The following is a 26,543-nucleotide window of genomic DNA, read 5'->3' as shown; positions in this document are numbered from 1 at the left end:
TAAACAGACTGGGAAGCACTTCATAAACACGATGATATTAATGAAGCTGTCGATTATTTCTATGAAAATTTAAACAGTGTATTTGATATAAATATTCCAAAGAAAAGAATTAATAGGAAAAAGTCTTATCCATGTTGGTTTACAAAAGATATCATACAAAATTTAAGAAGTAAAAAATACTATAGGAAGAGAATAAAATATTTCCCACATTATGAAGAAAAATATAAAGAATTAAGAAGGGTAACCAAAACTATGATTAATAATGCTTATTTAAATTACGTAGAAATTTCTGAAAGAAATATTGCTAACAATCCTAAGCACTTTTGGAATTTTATTAAAAGTAAACAAATAAAAAATTTCCGTACATCTCATGTCATGACATTGGATAGCAATTCATTAACCAATGATAAAGATATTACTGATGGTTTTGCGACACATTTTAAATCTGTATACAATAATAACATACAAACTTGTAACGCAATGTCTGATTGTCATTATTTGGATGTTTCTCACTCATTGTTCATAAACAATATTAGTCATGAAGAGATTAAATTAGCTATTAAAAAGTTAAAGCCTAAAACATGTAGTGGTCCTGATGGAATACCACCTTTCATTTTAAAAGTTTGTTACGAAGTATTATCATATCCTCTGTATTTATTGTACAATCTTAGTTTGAAAACTGGAAAATTTCCTAAAAAATGGAAAATAAGCAGCGTATGTCCAATTTATAAATCAGGCAACAACACTAAAGTTGAAAATTACAGACCTATTTCGATAATTTCTGCACCTTCTAAAGTTTTTGAACAAATATTGTACACAAGAATTTTTAATCATGTCAAATGTTATTTATCTGAATTCCAACACGGTTTTGTTACGGGTAGATCTACTGTAACAAATTTAACCAACTTTGTGAAGTTTGTATCAAATAGTTTAGACTGTAAATTGCAAGTTGATACTATCTATACTGACATGACTAAAGCATTTGACAAGATTAATCACAATCTTCTCTTGTCTAAATTAAATAATTATGGTTTCTCACAACAAATGTTAAAATTAATGATATCATATTTAATAAATAGACAGCAATATGTTAAATACCATCAATGCGAGTCATATATTTACACTGTTGATTCTGGAGTACCTCAAGGCTCAAATCTCGGCCCACTATTATTCTTGATTTTTAATGATTTGCCTAAAGTAATTAAATATTCAAAATGTTTACTTTATGCTGATGATCTAAAGATATTCAAATCAATACAAAATACGTCCGATCTAGAATTACTACAAATTGATATCAACGATATTTATCAATGGCTTTTAAATAATGGGTTAAACTTTAATACAAAAAAATGCTGTTATATGACTTATACAAGGACTACATCTTATTTAAGAGGTAATTATACATTGAACGGTGAACCATTACAACGAATATATTGTGTAAAAGATCTCGCCGTAACTATTAATTATAATTTGACTTTTCATAATCACATATTTAATATAACAAATAATGCTTTAAAAAATCTGGGTTTTATTATTAGAAATTCAAAAACTTTACAGAACACTTCGACTTCGACACTCCTTTTTAATTGTCATGTTCGCGCTAAATTGGAATATGCCTCTGTAATTTGGTCACCCACTTGCAAATCACATCGTAATCAAATTGAAAAAAATTCAAAAACGATTCTCTAGATATCTGTTTTTTTTAGAAGATATCATTGTTCAGCCCTCCATAACAAATTTTCGTACAACAATCTACTTGCTGAATTTAATTTAATGTCTCTTGCCAGTCGTAGATTACTTGCTGAGCAACTTTTATTGTATAAAATATTCAACGGTCTACTGGATAATAGCGAAATATTATCACAAATCCAGATTAACGCTAGAACATCACATTTAAGAAATCGTCAATTGTTATATTATAAAAAACCAAACAATTCAGCACATAAAAATTCACCAGTGTTAAAAATGTGTTCAAATTTCAATGAAATATGTAAAACATGGGATCTAGATTTCTGCATTTCTTACATGGAATACAAACATTTTCTTATTACTATACTGAAGGTTGTTGATTTTATATAATAATGATATTTGTTACTCTCTAATTTACCAATTATAACTACATTGCACATTTTTGGCTATGATATCTATATTTAACTATTTTTCATGTATTTTATTTTGTATTTTTCATTTTATATCTATATCTGTATCTCTTATTTAGGTATTATCTATTTGTCTGTTTTTTTTCTTTCCTTTTCTCATTTTCCATTTTAATTTGTATTTACACTTGTATCTGTTTCATCTCTTTTTTTTCCATGTTATCTATGTTTTTTATTTTTTGTAAACGAATATCTGTACTGTCTATTATAATTGGGGCTTGCCCTGTTATAGGCATAAATAAATAAATAAATAAATAAATAAATAAATAAATAATGAAAAAGAGCTATGTGAACTCTAAATTATTCAGTACTAGCCTTACCCGTGCGCTCCGCTGCACCCGTTAGAAATAAATATAAAGTAATTACATAATTAAAATAGGACATTTTATCCAGGGAACATTTGTGTTTGATAGAGGGATAAATCGTTTAATATGTTACTTAATTTAAATTGCATCCAAATAATTAAAATGCGATCATTTTGGTCCAGAGACACTCATTTGGTGCAATGACAATTCCTTTAACATGTTTCTTAATTTTTATTACATGCAACCATAGCTTAATGAAGATTGACATCATTTAGATTTAATGTGTATATTTTATTTTACTTGTTATAAGTTTCCATTGAATTATGGTGATAACTTAATTTTAACCATTGTTTTCTACGTATTCAGTAAATGGCGCTTGTCCCACTATGGTTCTGAACCCTTCAAATAACTTAAATTATATTATATAATATTACATATTATATTATATTATATTATATTATGTTATGTTATGTTATGTAATGTTATATTATATTATATTATATTATATTATATTATATTATATTATATTATATTATATTATATTATATTATATTATATTATATTATATTATATTATATTATATTATATTATATTATATCAGAACTTACTGTAATAAGATTATAGCATTATGTCCATCTAGAGAAACTACACTTTCCAATGGTGAAATAATAATTAATTATACAAATCGGTTAATTTAGCTTCCGATATTACTTCATACAAACACAGAAACATTCTATGTAGGTTATCTTTCATAGCTTTCGATTGTTGCTGTCCAAGGCCCCTTATAGACGAAGTCATTTGTTTTTTAATTCATTACACGGCCTTGGCAGTTATTTTAATTTTAAAACTCATTTATCTCATTAAATATCTGTCCTATCAAAATTTTTTAAGGAATAAAATTTATTGGAAATTAGTTGAAAAGAAACGTTTGTTATGTGACATTTTTCACAAAAATGAATAATAAGCGAGATATTTCGATTTATTTAAATCAGACCTCCTTATAACCCCCCTTTTAAATAATGTATTTTGAATGCCATATAGCCTAAAATCTAAGTTACAACGAACTTAATTTATATTCCAATTTTCATCGAAATCCGTTCAGCCATTATCGCGTGAAAAGGTAACAAACATACAGACAGACAGACAGACAGACAGACATACAAACAAAAATTTCAAAAAAGCGATTTTCGGTTTCAGGGTGGTTAATTATATATGTTAGGACCAATTATTTTTGGAAAATCGAAAATTACCAGAAAAATTTCGGGTACAGATTTATTATTATTATAGACTAGCCGTACCCGTGCGCTCCGCTGCACCCGTTAGAAATAAATATAAAGTAATTACATAATTAAAATAGGACATTTTATCCAGGGAACATTTGTGTTTGATAGAGGGATAAATCGTTTAATATGTTACTTAATTTAAATTGCATCCAAATAATTAAAATGCGATCATTTTGGTCCAGAGACACTCATTTGGTGCAATGACAATTCCTTTAACATGTTTCTTAATTTTTATTACATGCAACCATAGCTTAATGAAGATTGACATCATTTAGATTTAATGTGTATATTTTATTTTACTTGTTATAAGTTTCCATTGAATTATGGTGATAACTTAATTTTAACCATTGTTTTCTACGTATTCAGTAAATGGCGCTTGTCCCACTATGGTTCTGAACCCTTCAAATAACTTAAATTATATTATATAATATTACATATTATATTATATTATATTATGTTATGTTATGTTATGTAATGTTATATTATATTATATTATATTATATTATATTATATTATATTATATTATATTATATTATATTATATTATATTATATTATATTATATTATATTATATTATATTATATTATATTATATCAGAACTTACTGTAATAACATTATAGCATTATGCCCATCTAGAGAAACTACACTTTCCAATGGTGAAATAATAATTCATTATACAAATCGGTTAATTTAGCTTCCGATATTACTTCATACAAACACAGAAACATTCTCTGTAGGTTATCTTTCATAGCTTTCGATTGTTGCTGTCCAAGGCCCCTTATAGACGAAGTCATTTGTTTTTTAATTCATTACACGGCCTTAGATGGCAGTTATTTTAATTTTAAAACTCATTTATCTCATTAAATATCAGTCCTATCAAAATTTTTTAAGGAATAAAATTTATCGCAAATTAGTTGAAAAGAAACGTTTGTTATGTGACATTTTTCACAAAAATGAATAATAAGCGAGATATTTCGATTTATTTAAATCAGACCTCCTTATAACCCCCCTTTTAAATAATGTATTTTGAATGCCATATAGCCTAAAATCTAAGTTACAACGAACTTAATTTATATTCCAATTTTCATCGAAATCCGTTCAGCCATTATCGCGTGAAAAGGTAACAAACATACAGACAGACAGACAGACATACAAACAAAAATTTCAAAAAAGCGATTTTCGGTTTCAGGGTGGTTAATTATATATGTTAGGACCAATTAATTTTGGAAAATCGAAAATTACCAGAGAAATTTCGGCTACAGATTTATTATTAGTATAGATTTGATACTGGAACAGGATTCAATTCTAATTTTATATCGGATTCAATCCAGGACACAAATATGTAGGGGAGAGTCGGGTAGTATCGGACAGTGCGTTTCTTTCATCTACCACCATATGGTAGTACCTGAATGACAGGGTTACGTTTCTCTATGCGACATCACAGAAACGAAACCATGTCAATCAGGTACTATCATCGTGTAGTAGATGAAAGAAACTCACTGTCCTACATTACCCGATGTCCGATACTACCAGACTCTCCCCTAGCTCTTTCAGGCCTGGCGGGTACAGAGTACTATTTTTCGAGACGGGGTAGTGCCAGGTCACATTTTTTTATTTTCATAATATCGTCAAATTTTGAATTTATGAAGTCATGTTTTATTCATATTTAAATAATTTAATTGAGCCTATCTATATCCGAATCCATTTCACCTGGCATTCCATAAGTAGGCCTATTCCTGCGGAAATGATGATGATGATGATGATTATTATTATTATTATTATTATTATTATTATTATTATTATTATTATTATTATTATTATTATTACCTGTACTACCGAAATCTTAGAGCCAGAACACTTATAAACGTAATCGTTTTTAAATGTAAGTGAAGAGTACTTTTATTCATTTTTAAATGTAAGTAAATAGTACTTAGACTGTTAAAGTTTCAACAAACTTCACAAATGAATTGTTACAATTCTTTTATAGCAGTCATGTCAATTGATGCTCATATGGGCAAGCGCGCGCTTTATAGCTCAGGAGAGCCAGCACTGATTCAATGGATAAAGGGAAGAGAACTTATTAAAACTATATCCATGTTAATTTTTAAATTTGTCTGAGAAGTACAGGGATATAATTTTATTTTTATTTCAATTTTTATTGTACTTGAGTTTTTGAATGTACTTAACTCCTACCCCTTCCACTAATGAAGTTCCAACTGTCCTCCACACAGAACCAAGGCCGCATATAGTAAGCAGGACTGAGTTAGTGAGTATAGTACGTTCCAGAAATATGTTCGCGTTTTCCAATGACGAAAGAGCTTTCAGTATTGAATTATATTTTCGCACAGGTACTGTCGTCCGTTTGCCTACGTCACATCCCGATTTCCCCCACCTGCTTCTGCTCGCACCTGTATAAAGGCTAGTGGCTGGGCTGTCTTAGCTCTTTTCTGAAAACATTCTGTTAGGAATTGGACGTCTACGTAATATTACACAACTATTTAAAATAACTTAAATAAAAGGGTCTCGTTAAGGAATTAACAGCCACGTGATTTCTCCCCTTTCTACGATCCTGTGACAAAACCACTTGGATAGACAGTACATAGCATGTCTGAGTAATTTTATCTGTGCTGTCGGGCAGCAGTGAAGATTGAGAGTAGGTACAGAATTATTTCAACATGAGTTACTAGTACGAAGGACGAAACGGTAGTTGGAATTATATTCAGTAGTCTATAGTGCGATGATATGCAGCAAATAACTCAAGCCTGTATCGAAATGAACGGCCACCATTTTCAAAAATGTGTTTAAATATCCATATTATGATTATTTTTCAATTTAACTTCATTCTCCCTATTGTACGCTAATGTGCTGTAGACAGTATAATATACACTGCATAATGAATACGTTCGCATGGATAACTCAATTAATGACTAAAAACACTTAGTGTTAATACTGTATTGTATTTTGATTAAACAAAAACCTAATGAAAATTATCAAACTCAAAATTGCGATATTTTCTAGTTTATATAAATGGATGAACTAATTTTCTTCCCTCCTATACCTAGTAAAGTAATTTGTTTGTATTTTACGCCAGTATCATCGAACTCCGGTCATAGAAGGGGGTATCAAACGGTGTTTTCCGGTTCTCGAGCGCTAATCCAAAGGTATAGCCAGGTTAATATTAAAAATGTTAGTAAATATAAAATGATGTCCCTGTATAAGTCCATTATAAGAATTTAAGTTTCAATTTTAATGCAACTTTTTCACGAGTTTCCTTTTTATTCAAATGCAGTATTTTCTCAACTTTTTACTGAAAGGTGAAATTTTGAGATATGTTAATTTAGTAGCCTTACAGGTACTGAAACAATGTTTTTATAAATCTAATATATGGTAAATATGTATTACTGAAGATACGTATTGCAAATTTTGAAAATATTCACATGGAAAATGTTTGTAAGAAAATGAATTAACAAAGGAACTACTGTTACATCATAAACGAAGATACGTGCCCATGTGTTGTAAAAACGTCAGCTCTATAGCTTCTGCAGATTTCGAAAAAATAATTTAAAATTCTGATGATAGGAAGTGGCGCACCAATATCACCTGAAAAGCATAATGCGATAAGGGTTTTGTTATGTAATATTAATTACAGTTGAAACATATACCTAGGTAACTTTGCTTTGTACTGTAATATTGTTTTGATTAGTTTATTGATTACTTTTATAAGGCTAAAGACACCATCAATAACAATTCCAACTTACCATGTCGAACTCAATCTCTTTCTTTGGGATATCTCTTTCTTTATGAATGATGTGTTCCATTCACTTAGTGCAGTATAGTTGTACTACTATGGACTTTATGTGAATATTCATTCTTAACTTTTTATTATGTTATTAACGTTTAAACACAACAGCAAAATTAAGAAATTGCTGTTAGTACTGTTGTTTTACAGATAATATTTTATCAGACAGAAAGTTGCCATATAAAAATAGCAACATAAAATTTCACGTTCCGTTTGAAATTTGCACACCACTGTTTTCTTAATCCAACAGGCTGCTTATTCATATACACAACCCTTCCTCTTTCCATACCTAGCGCTTGATGCCCGCGCACGTCAAGGTCAGAAAAATGCGCTTGCTTTGGCATCACTGTTCTATAGTAAGTTCCCATTGCAAGTTATTGTGACACTCCGACATTCCAAACGTCAATTGTGTTGTTAATAGGGATAGAATTTTTATGCACTAAAATATATAATAAGAAAATAGAATGTCAGTACTAGGGTGTGCATAGAAATCCTAGCCGTAAAGAAATGTCACACCGTTATTAAATCCTTGTTTCTCTTTCCATTTCAAAACATAGAAATAAAAGTTTTGATTTCCGTTTTGAGGTCAGACGGTTCCTTTTCAGAGTGAGAGTTGTTCCTGCCTCTGAGAATATTAATACTAAAACATTAGTACTCGTAGATAAACCTCCCATCTCGGTCTCACGTTCGCACACGTGTAGAATTTTGAATTTGGTGCTGCATATTAAACAGTTTGAATTCGAATTCCAGTCCAGACAATCAGAACAAAGTATTGATTGGATTGAATATTTCAAAGTTTCACAATTATTATGCAACTGTACACCTTCATTAGCGCCATTTCTCGGAGTTGTCTAGTGTGAATTTTGTTGTTGATAATGATAATAATAATTCCTTAAAAACGATGCATTTACGAGAAAAATCGATATATTATACGATATATTTGATCAAAATTTCGATACCGATATATCGGTATATCGAAACGAAAATATCGGTATTTCGTAAAATACGATATATCGTTCCCAACACTACTGGGAAGCCATTTTGCTTTTCAAACAAGTCGTTGTTAAGGAGAATGTTAGCTGAACTAAAAATATTGGTATTTTAACTAAAAATGCTACAATTATATAAAATAAAATAAATGTGTATGTTAATTTAAAAATTACGCATTAATAAAGGAATATACAATATATCCAAAGAACTATGTGGTGTATCGAATAATTTCAAGGGGAAAATTGTTCCGGGGCCGGGTATCGATCCCGGGACCTTTGGTTGAACACACCAACGCTCTACCGACTGAGCTACCCGGGAACTACACCCGATACTATCTCAATTTTTCCCTTGAAATTATTCAAATCTGCTTCACAGGGAGCTATACCTGAAAGCCAGATTTGCATAATATATACGTCACTATAGGTACGTTAACAGAAAACCACAATTCAAGTCCCACAGAGTTTGTGTGCATTGAAAGTTGGGTTTCTGGTGTCTTGTCAGCCTGCTTGAGGTGTGTGGATATAAATGGAAAAGTTGAGACGGTGTCGCGTGTAGCTCATTCGGTAGAGCGTTGGTGCGTTCAGCTAAAGGTCCCGAGATCAATACTCGGCCCCGGAACAATTTTTCCCTTGGAAGTCTGCTTCACAGGGAGATATACCTGAAAGCTAGATTTGCATATGTGCTATATTATTATGTTATTTCTTTTCTTTTAAAGCGTAGATTAATATTAACCCTTCGCGACATGCGTGCTTGATAGTAATGCAACTACACGCGCGCGTATTGCGTTTACTCTTAAGTACAGTACGTTTACGTCGTATTCTTGTTTATTTAAATTCAATTGTTGAACATTTAAGTATGTAGGCCTACCAAAATATCTCCACAGCATTTGAAATACCGGTAACATAAAATAAACAAACATAATCCTGTGCTGAAGCAATGATGTTTTATAATTCAAACAAATTTAATATAGACTTCATATTATACTAAATACCGGTAACACATACCTCAATAGGCCTACACGTTATAAGAAAATATGATTAAAATAAAATATTATAAACTATTAATTAATCACAGGATGTAAGAAGAAAGGGTACTCATCATATATTTTGCCTTGAAAAAAGTACTACCTTGGAATTGTATTCACTGCATAAATATGAAGATATACGGTATCGCCCAGACAGATTTTAATATTATTTTCAATTTTTAAAGGATATCTGTGGTGCGTGGTAAAAGGAGCGTAAGCTATAAATTCCAAATTTGAGTAGAGTAAAGAAAAGTTTGAAATGAGGATCAATATAATTACGATGGACTGGTTGGTAATCTGACGCTCTACATTTCTACATAATTATTTATACCATCTGAAGAAGTAGCCTACTTCTGTTGTATTTACATGGCGGCCATAACTCAAAACCACAAATTTTTATGAATTATGCCCCTTTTCCCGTGCATCAAAGATATTCATGACATTTTATAAATGTAAAGCTGTTATTGTTAACTTTTAATGTTAATTTTATGCTTGAAAATTTAATTTTATGATATAAATACTAAATAAAATAAATACCGGTAGTTGCCTTCTGAAACTAATTAATTTTTGCAAAACAGCTATAGGCCATTCGTTATCTCGTGAAACCTTTCTGTGTGAAGAATAAAGTGGACTGGGAAGCTTCCCTCACTCCCTACGTTCCTACTTGTAGCCAGCGCACTCGCTTACCCCCCCACAAGGTTTTTACTATATGCTACGGCGCACAGAAACATTTGGTTTCACGATATGAGGGGCTCACAACCAGAGTGGACCAAGTCCACCCTTGGTCAGTTTGTGGAGTAATACAATCTCGGATGAAGAAAACTTAGATTTATTCATTGCCATAACAAACAAAGTCCATAACTCAGTTGTTACTACACAGAGAGCAGCATTTCCTATGGAAGGTGAAGGTTGCTAAGCGTGAGCCAGGAACTTTAAGACTCAATATCTCAGAACTATTCCAGATGGACTTAGTCCACTCTGGTTGTGAACCCCTCAGATAACGAATGACCTACAGTATAATAAAGACAATGTCATGTTCAATTTCAAGTTTTTTAACTATTGAATATTCATTTCGGAGTTAAAAGCAATAATCACATTATTTACATAAAATATTCAGTATTTATAAATAAGCAGGCAATTCTACGTATTTCTCCACTGTGCAAAGTTAATTATCTGTTAGTTCTTTGGTACATTCAATGCATAGGCCTATATAATTTTTATATACAACGTCTATTATAGATATAAAGGTTTTTCCCTCTCCTGAAAAATTAATAAACTAACATAATGCCTTTAAGCTGCGACAGATTCAGTTATACTCTTTCATATGTGTGTACTTTAAAAATAGGCCTACTGAAGTTTCTAGATTGGCATTAAGTTTCATATCCACATAAATATAAAATATTTATAAAGTTAAAAGTGTATACTCTACTTCAGGGATCGGCAGAAATGTCATCCTGAACACTAGCAATAGTGACGTCGCAGGGGCAGCGCTGTAAACTGTCTTTGCTTCATTCCCTCCCTTACATCCAACTCCCCTACAACTCCAGTGCACAGGCATCTATCAGTGGCGGGTTACCTGATTAGATTTAAATTGCTTTTTTCTCAAAAACTTCAACCTCATTTTTAAAGTGACAACTGCAAAATAGGCAGTATTTTGAAGGTTCTTTGTCAGTTTCGCCTGCAAAACAATATATAAAATCATGGACAATGGAAGCGTTGCCTTAAGCATAAATGTTATTAATTTTAACTCTGATATTTGTGTACGTCCTTTAAACAAACCTAATAGCAGTTAGCCATTTCATGGACGTTAGGAAATGAGAACTTTCTGTAAGAATCTTTCTCACTCTAGTTCTTGTAGACGGTCGAAGCACACATCGTAATGTACCACTATATTGAAATTTATATATATATATATAATATATATATACATATACATATATATTGCTAATGTAATTGAAAAATTGTGACTAGGGAAACATAGGGTTTCATAACCTTGAATTATTATTTCTAATTTAAACGAAAATTTTATAACTAGGCAAACATAGGGTTTGATAATTTTCAATTATTATCCTTATGTAATTGGTAAATTTGTAAGTAGGAAGGTGTAGAGCTTCATAATTTAAAATGGTGTTTAATTATGATTTTTTCTCCTTGTACATATTATCACATAGATGTTTATTGATTTTGCAAGTGATAAATTTGTAAATTTAAAAATGTAATTACAGCTTCACAATTTAAAATGGTATTTAATTATGACTTTTTTTCTCCTTGTACATATTATCACATAGATGTTCGTTGATTTTGCAAGTGGTAAATTTTTTAATTTGAAAATGTAATTACAGCTTCATAATTTGAAATGGTTTTTAATTATGATATTTTTCTCCTTGTACATTATTATAACATAGACGTTTATTGATTTTGCAAGTGGTAAATTTGTAAATTTAAAAATGTAATTACTGCTTCATAATTTTAAATGGTATTTAATTATGATATTTTATCCTTGTACATATTGTCACATAGATGTTTATTGATTTTGCAAGTGGTCAATTTGTAAATTTAAAAAATGTAATTACAGCTTCATAATTTGAAATGGTATTTAATTATGATTTTTTCTCCTTGCACATATTTTCACATAGACGTTTATTGACTTTGCAAGTGGTAAATTTGTAAATTTAAAAATGTAATTACAGCGTCATAATTTGAAATGGTATTTAATTATGATTTTTTCTCCTTGCACATATTTTCACATAGATGTTTATTGACTTTGCAAGTGGTAAATTTGTAAATTTAAAAATGTAATTACAGCGTCATAATTTGAAATGGTATTTAATTATGAATTTTTTTTCTCCTTGCACATATTTTCACATAGATGTTTACTGATTTTGCAAGTGAAGAGTGTGCGGGAAAAGCGATGAATGTCACAGTTTTCTTAAGGTTGATGTCATTATCTAATTCAATGGATTACTGCGAAATTTAATGTTGTTCTTACGAAAAATGATAAAAAGGAGAATTATCACCACGAATACAATAATCCTTTCCTTTATTTTCTATAGAAACAGCACTACATGTTGCAGTTATAGACTCAATTATATCATTATGTAATCCTTAATAGAAATGTGACATTCATCGTTTTTCCCGCAAGCTCTTCAAGTGGTAAATTTGTAAATTTAAAAATGTAATTACAGCTTCATAATTTGGAATGGTATTTAACTATGATTTGTTCTCCTTGTACATATTATCACATAGATATTTATTGATTAAGGAAGTGGTAAATTTGTAAGTATAAAAATTTAATTAACCAGAAATGTCAAAACGTGGAGGAGCGGGAAGGAGGAGAACTGTATACATACTGATGTAAGTTTTAGCTATGTTGAAAGACAATGGTCACGTACCTGCACTACATTGGCGACCAGAGTTTTTCCACTCACTGCTATCCAAACACTCATATTTAACACAGTGCAGTCTTCTCTTTTCATTCTTACACTTACAATAAAATAAACTGTGTTTATTGGTTCCATTAGGTTATAAATGTTTTGCAATAGTTAGTAGCCTATAGCCAATAACCAAAAATGTATTTAAAAATAGACTTAAGAACTTTACACACTATTTTGTGGTTTTACAAATATAGTGAGTAAGCAGAGAAACACAGTGAATCTCCAGTGTTTTATATTGGGTGTGCAGTGTGTTGTAGTGAAAGCGCAGTGAGCTTAAAAGTAAATTCTGAGAGTTATAGTGGCAGAGAAATGAGATAGATTTATAGTGAAAGCGTGTGAGTTATATTGAACGTCCTAAATTGCTTGTAATGGGACCTATGCCAGCGATTTGAGGTTAATTTACTAAGTACAATTCTACGGAATAATAAGGGTGCATTTGATATTTTGTTATTTGAAGTGTTGTATCAGTGAAGAAGTGTGTTGTGTCTGTGAAGTGTGTTGTATCAGTAAAGTGTGTTTCTGGCAGTGAAGTTTTATAGTTTATAGTGGTAGTGCAAAGTATTTGAACAGTGAAATATTTTTTAAGTGTTAGTGAAATCAGGATAGTGTCAGTGAAATGTTTCATAGTTTCAGTGCAGTGAGTGAATTCATAGCGACATGAGTGTAGTGCTGAAAGGTACTTATCCAAGCATGAACATATATCTGCAGTGCTTGGGAAAAGTGACATAAGTCAGTTTCCACAAACCTTTTTTGATAATTTATTGACAACTTACGGAACATCTGCTCGCTTGGAAAAAAAAATGCACAAGTATTTCTCCCATTACAACAATTCATACTGAAAAAAATCAAATCGACATAAACCAGTGTAAATTGTCAATAAATTATCAAAAAAGTTTTGTGGAAACTGACTTATGTCACTTTTCCCAAACACTGCAGATATATACTCGTGGATTTAAGTTCGAACTCAGGGTTAAGATATAAATTATATTTACTTTAATTAATTTTGTTATAGTAAGTGATTGTGCTTCATTTAATTTAGGGTGCTCCTTGTTAATATTATTACTTATTATTATTATTATTATTATTATTATTATTATTATTATTAATTGTAATTTATTATTAATGTAATTATTGATTGTAATTAGTTACCACTGCCACCGGGTATTTACCCATTTGCAGTGTGAATAAATACATACATACTACGAACTTGCACAAGGAAAAGAATTGAAATCTGCAGGAGCTGCAAAGCGACACAGCCATACACCCCTTTTTTCCTTATTAGTATAAAATGAACTTACCTGGTATACTGCGCATAATGTTGACCGACAAAGCTATCTAAACACAACAGTACATACATACAAGGACAAGTCTAATTATTCGAATGACAGTAATTATTATATTCACAATTAAATTAATACTTCAGGTTTCGTATATAATTTGATCAAACACCGGTCGAAGCACTACATGTGAGAAAACACAGTTCTTATGTTCGCTCTATCGCCCCTTCACGAACGACTGAATTCTCTTATTATGTTAGGCTGGGTGATCCACCTGCACGTGGGCGGCTCCCTTAATGCGAACTGTCGTCTTTGTAAATGGCTCGCGATCGACACTCGGGCGTGTAATGTGTTAATAGAGCGGGCGACAGTTGACAAGCTGCTCTCGCCTTGGTGGGAGGTTTTGCTTTATTGAAACCAATCCACATGTCGAGTGACAGGGATATGTCAGGGATCAGGGCTTCTTATCCCGCCACCTGATATTGCTTTTAGTGTCGAGTAAAAAGTTAGATTTGCAACAGGTTGGCTCGTTGACCGGCTCTCCCACACGGCGCAGAGGATTCGGATTCCTTCTGACTGGGTGTTTACCAAACCGGCTGTGATCTCGATGATACAACAGAACATTGTTCTGCATTTTACAGATTAGGCTAAGCTCCCTTCCCAATTCGTAATGAATTCATACTGTACGAGTAAATATAATTACTTCATTACAGTGTTCTGCCCGAGACCAGATCTTTCACTGAAAACCAGGGGCGGCCCTCCTTATGTGAAACAGTACAATGATAATTTTTGCTTAAATAATGTACAGGGACATCATTTCATTTTTACTTCAATTTTTATTATAATTGCGTTTTTGATTGTGCTTCACTCCTATCCCCTCTGGTAGTAAACTTCCAACCGTCCTCCACACAGAACCAAGGCCGCGTATGCAGTAAAAGTCGCCTTACGGTCATAGTAAACAGTACTGAGTTAGTGAGTATAGTACGTTCCAGAAATATGTTCGCGTTTCCCAGTAACGAAAGAGCTTTCAATATTGAATCATATTTTCGCACAGGTACTGTCGTCCGTTTACCTATGTCACATCCCGGTTTCCCCCACCCGCTTCTGCTCGCCCCTCTGTAAAGGCCAATGGCTGGGCTGTCTTAGCTCTTTTCTGAAACATTAATTTCTGTTAGAAATTGGACGTCTACGTAATATTATACAACTGTTTAAAATAACTTAAATAAAAGGGCCTCGTTATGTAATCAACTGTAACGTGATTTTCCCCTTTTCTACGACCCTGCGACAAAACCACTTGGACGGACAGTAGATAGCATGCCTGAGTAATTTTATCTTTTTTAGATCGGGCAGAAGTGAAGAGTGAATTACAGTAAGTAAGGTACTCTGTTATAGAGTAGGTACTGAATTATTTCAACATGAATTAGTAGTACGAAGGACGAAACTGGTAATTGGAATTAGGTACAGTAGTCTATAGTGCGATAATATGCACAAAAGAACTGAAGGCTGTAACGAAATGAACGGCCACCATTTTCAAAAATGTGTTTAAATAGCCATATTATTGTTATTATTATAAAATTCGACTTCATTCTCTACATTGTACGCTAATGTGCTGTAGACAGTACACTATCCACTACGCGTAAGAATGGATAGCTCAGTTCGTGAGTAAAAACACTTATTGTTAATACAGTACTATAGTTTAATTAAACAAAAACATAATAAAAATTATCAAACTCAAAATCGCGATATTTCCTAGTTTACGTAAATGGATGAACTACTTTTCTTCCCTCCTATACCTAGTAAAGTGATTTGTTTGTATTTTACGCCGGTATCATAGAATTCCAGTCGCGGAAGGGGTAGAAAACGGTGTTTCCGGTTCTCAACCGTTAATTCAAAGGTATAGCCAGGTTAATATTAGAAATTTTAGTAAAAATAAAATGATGTCCCTGTATTTGTAATACCATAGTATTACCAATTTCCCGTGGTTATGTTAATGACGCGTTATAGAGTGTTTAGTCTTCGCTCTTCGCTCTTTGGTGCCTCATGGGGTTCGTTGTGCTATTCAGAACTCCACATGAGATTGTAGACAATTATGCGCATGTGCGAAGCTGAAATCACTTTAGTGATTGGCTCTTTTTACGCGGGAAAGTGCTGTAGTCAGCTTCAGCACACACAGCTTGGAGATTGCAAAAGTAAAGCGTAACGAAAGAATGCTTGTTTGTGGAAGAACTCGGAACTATTTACAATGTGTTTGGTAATTCAAGTATCTGACTGCTGCTGCCATCTACCTGTATGAGGTTCCTCCTGAATCAGCCAGCAAGCGATTGAAAATGGAATCCCAAAAAATTGAAGCCAAGGAAGTATGTGACCGTATAATTCAGGAAGCTACCCATTGTTTCCAGTCTTTAAGCTACCTAGATGCAACAAAATGGTTAAAAAGCAAAATTTTTGACAATTTTTCACATAATTTTTCTGAACGCGAACTTGAAGTTTCTGTCAACAGCTATACTGTACTGAACAAGAGAGTGTTAAAGACACAACTTGGAATTCTTTACGGAAGACCCGACTTCGGAAATATAAATGGCTGTTCAATTGTTACAATACATAGTCTCCAACAATTTACAGGACTCATTCTGAGAAGTAACGAAGTTGTTAAATATGGTTACAACACCAATGACCACTGCTGAGCCAGAAAGATGTTTTTCTTCCTTGAACACTATGTCCCAGGATCGTCTCACTGCTCTTGCAATACTGTCAATAGAAAAGAGTGTGATGTCGAAGATAGAGCGGTTTAACACCAGTGTAATTGACAAGTTCTACAGTAGGAAGGAACGTCGTATGGACTTCATAGTTCGTCACTAGACGAGTCTCAAATTAAGATAAATCCTACATATAAGTGTATACAGTAGGCCGATATAGAGATTGTAGCACACTTATTATTTTGACCACCAGCCGCTACTGCTGCAAACCCAGTATTCTCCAGTCTTTACTAATTTTCGCCTTGCTCTTACTCCAATATCATCCATGTAACTTATCTTAATGTTGTCTATCATCTGATATCTTCTTCTGCTCCGAAATTCTCTTCCATTCACCATTCCTTCCAGTGTATCCTTCGGTAGCCAGTGGCCCAGGCAATTTCTTATTCTCTTCCTGATCAGTTTTAGCATTATTCTTTCTTCACCCACTATTTCAACACAAATTCATTTCTTATTTTTCTCTCTTTGTTTCACAAGTTCTATTTTTATCCATATCCTTATTTCAAATGCTTCTAATTTTTTCTCTTCGTCGTAATGTCCATGTTTCTACCCCTATACAATGTCACACTCCACACAAAACTAGTCCCTTCATTGTTTCTTTTTTCAGAATTTCGTAGAAGATACTTCTTTTTCTATTAAAAGTTTCCTCTGCCATCGCTATCCATATTTTTACTTCCTGGCAGCAGCTCATGTTACTACTTATAGTACACCCCAAGTTTTGTAAGCTGTCCACTAATAGAATAAGTGACCGAATTAAGACAGATGATACAGCACAGTAGCTTGGCCAAGAACATTCTAATAAAATTTTCTTCGATAATATTAGACATTCACGTTACTTTAAGACAGCGGTGACCAAACTGTATATCGTGATTACATCGTGTAATGAAAGACATTCATACTGGTAAGGGGAGTTTCCTGCACATTGCTCTCTGTCTCGCTGACGTACTGACGGTAAGCAGTGTCGGTACCATGTCGCTCTACAAACCCTCTGTCTCTACGAGCAGGAACAGAAGGTTTCGTACAGAATGGGAAGAGGAATTTATTCGCTGTTATGTCGGAGAAAATGTAATATGTTGCTTTGCTCAACGGTTGAATTATATACAAGCGACATTACAGGACATTATACGGGCATAACAGATATTATTAATATTGTTATTATTATTATTATTATTATTATTATTATTATTATTATTATTTATCAGAAAGTGTAACTATAATTCTTATACACGTGCCTCAATATGTATATAGGCCTACATCTTCCCTTGAATGATAAAATAATTACTACCGCTATATGTCCATTTTAATTTATTTTTTAATCTTTTGATGACTATTACCAGTTATTTACTAGTTATTGATTTAATAATAATAATAATAATAATAATAATAATAATAATAATAGTAATATTAATAACAATACTGATAGCTTTATCAGTAGCAGCAGCAATAAAGAGAAACTGATTGAATATTACGTGCTAGTGTAGTAATGAAACGAGTTATTAAACTCCAGGAACTGAAATCAGCCTTAAATCATCGTCATGAAGAGAAAGATGACATAAATAAATGTAAGGAAGCCAGCTATGTAGTGGCGAACGAAATAGCTCGTTCTCTTAACCCTTCTAACGAAGGAGAATTTTCTAAAAGCGTAATGATTAAGGTGGCTCTAATAATTTGTCTAATGAAAGTCGTTAATTAATTTTGAAAAACTGCACATTTCTCGATTAACTATCCAGAAGAATTCAGAAAATTTCTGATTGTGTTCATGAGGAATATTTAAAAAAGAGAGAAAATTTGTATATATTTTTAATTGGTTCTTAATGACGGTAATGAGATTACTGATACAGCAAAGCTTGCGATTTTTATTAGCGGGGTTGATGAAGAACTCAGTGTTAGTGCACGAACAACCACTGGTTGTAGTTTTCATGCCATGTACCTCTCCTCCGTCCCCTTACTTCTTAGACTGTCTCTCGCGTGTAATCACTGCCGTTCGAGTTTTGGTCACCGCTGCTTTACGATAATATCGTGTTATTAACTTATCGAAACTTAAATTTTCAATTCAGTTGGAGGAGGTGATCCATTTTGATGTCAAGGCCTATTTTAATTCTTTGGAGAACCAAAAGTAGACTATGTATTGTTGTTTTACCTATATTTTGTACAATTTCACATGTTATGTGTCATGAAAAAGAAAAAAAAAAAAAACCATTCGGAAATTTAGATAGTCGCCGAACAAATCTGGAATTTCATCTTAATCTTTGAACTATGGCAACAATATCGGTTAAGGTTAGATTAGGTTACATTAGGTATATTAGCTTAGCACAGGGCCGGGCTTGAGAGCGGGTCCATGTAGCCGGCCAGAGCTGCTCTCGCTCCGCAAGGCACTTCAATTCCAAGCCGGAGCAGAACGCTCACGCAGTGGCGGACTCACATTACAGCTACCTTCCCTGCATTAATGTAACAAGGTTGTTCTATTCATTCAGTCTGTCAATCTGTCACAGTTTATAAGGATATTACATCAACCTATTGTACAGTACAGACTTTATAACATTCTTATTAATTTAATGAAATAAACTTCACTCTATGCACAAACACACAAATCATTAGGCTTATTTACATAACCCATACGCACACACTTTTAATAATTACATAATGGTAGGCTATCAATAATGTAAAGGATTACAGCCAGACATAATGGTAGGGTATTAATAATATAATATAATATAATATAATATAATATAATATAATATAATATAATATAATATAATATAATATAATATAATATAATATGTAACTTTATATGATATGATATGATATGATATGATATGATATGATATGATGATATGATATGATATGATATGATATGATATGATATGATATGATATGATATGATATGATATGATATGATATGATATGACATATAAAACTGTAATACACTATATTATGATATAACATAATACTTGTATAATTTAAAATTATATATTACTAAATGTATAATAACTTATAATGCAATACAAATATCAAATAAATACTCTCGTATAATGTACCTGAGAAAATTGTTTTAGAGTTGTATTAATTTAAGGCGTTCATTACAAACATATTTGTTATTTTCAGTAACATGCTGTAAAGAATAATGCCGTTGGATATTCAACTTCTTAATCAGTTGGAGTATTTTATGACAAATTAAACACTTTGCTAATCAACTGCTCTCTACCAAAAGGAACTCCTCCTCCCAAGATACATTAAACGTATTGAGAGTGGCGGGCCGCTTTAGTGAATGAGCGGAAGTTCCGTCTTCAAAATTCGCCATCTTACTGCAGAGTCACCACTGCACCGACACTGAATGACGTACAGTATGCATACGTCACAACGCTCGGAAGAAAAGGTCTTTAAGGCACACAGCGCTCATTTCTCAGAATCACGTAATGTGCCCAGCCCTGGCTTAGCAGCTACAAATCTGTATATTGTAATTTTTTTTATGGAAAAATTAAATATTTTGTTCAGTTGTTTTATTCTATCAACTTTGGTTATGTGATGTTAATTTACAGTAATTTAGTGATTACAGGTGTTACATTTTCGATGAAGACGTAGATGATGAATGTGTATTCATTGTCTCATTGTCTTGTTCTGGTCGTACAAGTGATTTAACAACTGCCCAAGCTACTGTGAGACACGTAGATTCTCGGCGTGGGAGAATAATGTGGAAACTATTACGTTTTGTTCCGGTGTGCTAGCTGTACTGTTAACATCTGCAACATTAGTGTCCGTCTCATTGTTTTACATTATGGAAAGCAAAAAAAAAAAAAAAAAAAAGTGGAAGCGATTTAATTTTAATGAAGATTGTATACTTGATGCAGTCCTTTTTCTGATAGGTACCTCACGATTCCGTGACGTACGAATTATATCTGAAAGTTATGGAACGCCATTCTTTAAACAAGGGCAGGCTATTCGGAATTCTGTTGTATTTAGTATTAAGTTACATTCCAACTTGATAATATTTTTAAGTTCATTTCACACAATAATTTCCTTGTCTATATTTCATTTTCATGAATAATATAAATCATTGAGACAATATGTACCGTCGTTCTTGGTCTAGCACTCTTGAGTTCGAGGTTCGTGGGTTCAGTCCCGGCAGATGATGATTGATTTTGCAGGCGATATTGAACAGAGCGTATTCCGAATCTCACCGGTGAGCAATCCGATGGCATTACGGTGTTCCGAATTCCACCGATGACGTCATTGATGCTCCACCGGTGTCGCACCGGTGCCATCAACTTGCAGAGGTGGTGGCAGTCTCCATCAGCCGCCATCAGTGAATCTGATTGGTTCTTATAGGGCGGGAATTAGCAGACGAATAACATCGTGCACTGTTGTGTCATGGCGGTGTGTTCTGCTTTAATTCTGCTGTATTGTTTGTAATGAGCACAACGTAAAAACAATATGTTAATGGCTTATGAGCGAACATGTCAACGGACTCGTTATTACTACCCGTTCAAGAAATAAATTGTTTATGCTATCTTTTCTTTGAACGAGATGGGAGTACGAAAATTTCGCAAAATTTTGCTAGCGTAGCACAGACAACAACTTGTATAGTCGGCATGACAGCCATCGATCCTTCCAGCAGTTTTGTTCCTTATTTCGCTGCAATGTGACGTCATTGATGCCACCGGACCGGTGAGATTCGGAATACGCTGACAATGAAGGTCCCGCGCCGTGGCGTCGTGGTCTAAGGCATCCTGCCTGGGACTCGCGTTACGGAATGCGCGCTGGTTCGAGTCCTCATGGGGGAAGAAATTTTTTCATGGAATTTCGGCGACTGTATGGGATCGGTGCCCATTCAGCATCGTGATGCACTTGGGGAGCTACGATAGGTAGCGAAATCCGGTTTCGCAAACCAGCTATAACGGCTGGGGGGGATCATCGTGCTCACCACACGATACCTCCATTCTGGTTGGATCATCGTCCACCTCTGCTTCGGCATGTGGACGTGAGGCCAGCAGCCGGCTGGTTGGTCTTGGCCCCTCATGGGCTGTAGCGTCATGGATTTACTTACTTTTATTGAACAATAAAGACTACCACACACGATACGGGCGCGGTGGCGGTCAAATATTTCCTGCTGAATTTGATAGAGGCGATCTTGTGAGCAGCGTTCAGGGTAGTGCAACTTCAAGATTTTATCAATTAGAATACAGTAGCCTATTCATTATGCCAACTGGCTGACAACATATTTATGAGAATTAATCGTCGTTTCCAGGAACAAGAAATCTGAAACCAAACTTAAAAAAATATGATCATGAGTTCGATACTAGATTGCTATACTGACTGCACTCAACGAGGCTGTTAATTACTAAACAGAACGTTTTCGGACATCTGTTTTTATAGCTAGCCTATATCATGACCAGGCTTCGAGACTTTGGACCCGATACAATAAGTTTACTGTGCATGTACTATAAGTTGTTGACTCGCTGCAGGTAGTGTAAGGTAGAGATGTGTTCAGGTAACAACGTTGCTATTTAGAATAGAGTACGGTAGTATCGGGAAACACACACATATGTACATTCTGAAAGTAAATATACATTACACAATGACAATGTTAAAAGAATGTGAAAAGCATTTATTCTCCTGTCTTTTATAAGCATTTGTGTTTAATTATACACAGTGTTAATGGTGGAAATAAACATGTAGCAATTTTAATTTCTTCATTTATCCTATTGGTCGTCTTTAGGAAGTGCAGTTACAGTATCGAATTGCAATGTACTACAAGACACAGTTTGTACTGTGAAAAGCTGCGCTCTACGTCGCATGACGTGATAGGATCAAAACGAAAAAAATCTAACATCATTGCAGTCTCTAAGAGACAGTCCTTCATTCTCGGGTGACTCTATGTCCACTAATTTGCTGTTTATATTATACAATGCTCCATATCCGTTATTTTTACATAAAATTGATTTCCACTTCCGTTTTACACGTTCAGTAACCGGTGTACTTGGTGTCTCATTAGTTCTCTGTGTCTTTCCCTCAATTAATTTGAGGGCTTCCGGCATCTCTTGCTCTGACTTTTCTAACCGTGTAATAGTTTCAGACATAATTTGAAAATAGATTTGTATGAAAACTAAATTATTCGTCAGAACCTTCAAATCTAGAGCGTTTTTCTTTGCGTATTTGTTGTCATTCATTCTACAGTATCCCCACCCTCTGTACGCTTTACCACTATACACAGTACGCCGTTATACGGATTTCCCACTGAACTGCTCTATCGGGTCCGAAGTCTCGAAGCCTGATCATGACACTCTTTAAAATCTGGCTCAAGACTATAAGGCCTAGTGGTCTATACCTTGAAGATTAAATACAGGGACATCATTTTATTTTTACTTCAGTTTTTATTGTACCTGAGTTTTTGAATTTACTTCACTCCTACCCCTTCTACTAATGAAGTTCAACCGTCCTCCACACAGATAAAAGACCGCATATACAGTCATAGTAATCTTACGGTCACAGTAAACAGTACGTTCCAAAATATGTTCTCGTTTTCCAGTGACGAAAGAGCTTTCAATATTGAATCGTTTTCGCACAGATACTGTCGTCCATTTGCCTATGTCGCATCTCGGTTTCCCCCACCCGCTCCTTTTCGCCTGTCTATAAAGGCTAGTGGCTGGGATATCTTACCTCTTCTCTGAAAGCATTAATTTCTGTTAGGAATTGGACGTCTACGTAATATTATACAACTGTTTAAAATAAGTTAAATAAAAGGGCCTCGTTAAGTAATTAACTGTCACGTGATTATCCCTCTTTCTATGACCCTGCGACATAACCACTTGGACGGACAGTAGATAGTATGTGTGAGTAATTTTATCTTTTCGGGTCGAGCAGAAGTGAAGATTGAATTTACAGTACGTAAGGTACTCTTTTATAGAATATGTACAGAATTATTTCAACATGAGTTACTAGTACGAAGGACGAACCTGGTAATTGGAATTAGGTGCAATAGTCTATAGTGCGATAATATGCTCATTAGAACTGAAGCCTGTATCGAAATGAACGGTCACTATTTTCAAAAATGTGTTTAAATATCCATATTTTATTATTTTTCAATTTAATCATTCTCTATAGTGTATGCTAATGTGCTATAGACAGTATAATATACACTGCATAATGAATGTCCTCATGGACAGCTCAGTTCGTGAGTAAAAACACTCATTGTTAATACTGCACTGTATTTTGATTAAACGAAAACCTAATGAAAATTATCGAACTGAAAATCGCGATATTTCCTAGTTTACGTAAATGAATGAACTACTTTTCTTCCCTCCTGTACCCAATAAAATGATTTGTTTGTATATTACGCCAGTATCATCGAACTCCAGTCGTGGAAGGGGGTAGCAAACGGTATTTACGATTCTCAACCATTGATCTAAAGCAATAGCCAGGTTAATATTAGAAATGTTAGTAAAAATAAAGTGATGTCCCTGTACATTCCATATCATACAACATACTGAATAAAATTTTGTTAAAACATAATATTAATTAAACGGTATCTTTATAACAGTGTTTTTCTCTTGTTCATTTAGAAGAGTTAATTCAATGTTTCGAATCCCCGACTCACTGGTGTATTCATAGCGGTAGGACTCTTCATTTAACTACCGTAATTATATGGTCTGGAGCAGTCCGTACGGCTAAGACCTGCACAAAAGATACAAGATCCTCAATCATTTTCCTTTACAATGAATTGTTGCTATAAAAACGTTATGGCCCGTAAAAAAGGGGCACAAAACATCTTCGGTATTCAAGTCGTACCATTAAACGATGTAAGAGTTAATATCGATACATTTATTTTTGACTTGGGTACGGCATACCATGACAACGTACCCAAACGTGTGTTAAATATCTTCTTTGTTGCTTATGTGGACTCCATGAGTTCCAAAACACGCAGTAACATTCCATGACTTTGAAGTTCAACTGCTTCAGGTCAATTTATGTCTGTAGTGTATTTGTTTATTAAGATGTTTGATAGAACGTATGGGTTCAAACCTTAGGATTATTATGGGGACTTGAGTTAATTAGCACTTTTGTATGATCATGGATGGACAACTCGTGCTCACGAAGTGCTAAAAACCCTGACGGAAAGAAAGGCAGACGGAGCCATCCGTAGCAGTTACAAGTTGTTTATATTTATGCTGCAGAAGTAATCCACTGCCACGGTGCGCTGTGGCGGCTCATCCAGATGGTCGTGACGTATAATCTATGATTTGTATATCAGAATGACGCATGGTACAATAATTATAATAGTTTTATACAAACTGTAGCTAAACACACATACTAAAATTCTATTGTTGCCAAGCTTTCTTAATTAGAATATGATATTATGTAGTACTGAAAACATAAATTGAACACAATCTTTTCAAGCTACAACAAAGACACCGATACCTGCAGCACTTATTTATTCCTATATTATTTGTTAATATTTGTCTTATTTGAAACATAGAACGTAAGAGTTTACAAGTATTTATACATTAAAGAGTATTCCTCTATTTTCAGATGATATTATCCTATATTCCTAAACAATCACAAATTCAAGGAAGTAATTGTTTTGCATGTTACGGTAAATTAAATAAACTTACTCTTGAGATCTTTCTGTACGTTTAGAGGTTTGATACTTCTTTCTTGCATTAAAATCTGGTTCAAATTTGGAAGAATTATATGGAAGAAAATATTGTTATTAGACAGGAGGCAAATAAGCCTAGATTTGGAAATCCTGACTTAGGCAGCATAGCGAGCAGCTAGGTTCCTAATTTTACCGAAACTCTAAGTTGGTGCGCTGTTCTGTAGATTTATCAGTTCAAGCTCCAAACCTTCAGCAGCTTCTATTAGGCTGAAAACCAAAATGATTGCAGAAACACTCCAGTCCTTGTCCATTGTCACTATCTCTTCAAACCTACAAATGAATTGTGTTGTAAGGTCTTGAAAAAGAGTTTTATATTTGACACGACAGTTTTGATTGAAGAAAAGCGGGAAAGTTGTTTTTGTTCCATTTGATATTGCCACATTTCAAATATATCTACAAATACTCTTAGCTGGTTAATTATATATGTCACGCAATTCTATAACTCTCACGCATAATGTGCTGACGAAATGTGATATCGGTCTCACCTTGTTAATATCCAATTTTTCCCTTTAGCTCTTTTAAAACCTTCTCTCTTGCAGGTGCATATATTATTACTTTACCAAAACTTTCGTCATGTCTATTTATCAAATGTCTTCTGATATTAAAATGCTGTGCGTAAGAAAGTGTATTAGAATATAATATAATATACATAGCTTTACCTTATTTTTTACCGAATAGTACTTTTTTTCCCAGTCGCCAATAAAAAGGAAACGACTGATCGGATTTTACTGTGTTTTACTCATAACGAGCCGCCACTGACTGCAGTCTCTAGCGAACTTCCGCCTTGCAAGACCCGCGTACAGACACAACAGTTAGAATAGAGTTTGTTCTACCTGACTGAGGTTTTTTTTGGCAGTTTGGGAGCACGAG

This window comes from Periplaneta americana, chromosome 13 (genome assembly GCF_040183065.1).
Source record: "Periplaneta americana isolate PAMFEO1 chromosome 13, P.americana_PAMFEO1_priV1, whole genome shotgun sequence".
NCBI lineage: Eukaryota > Metazoa > Arthropoda > Insecta > Blattodea > Blattidae > Periplaneta > Periplaneta americana.
The sequence above is the reverse complement of the archived record's forward strand: the minus strand, read 5'-3'. Positions refer to the sequence as shown.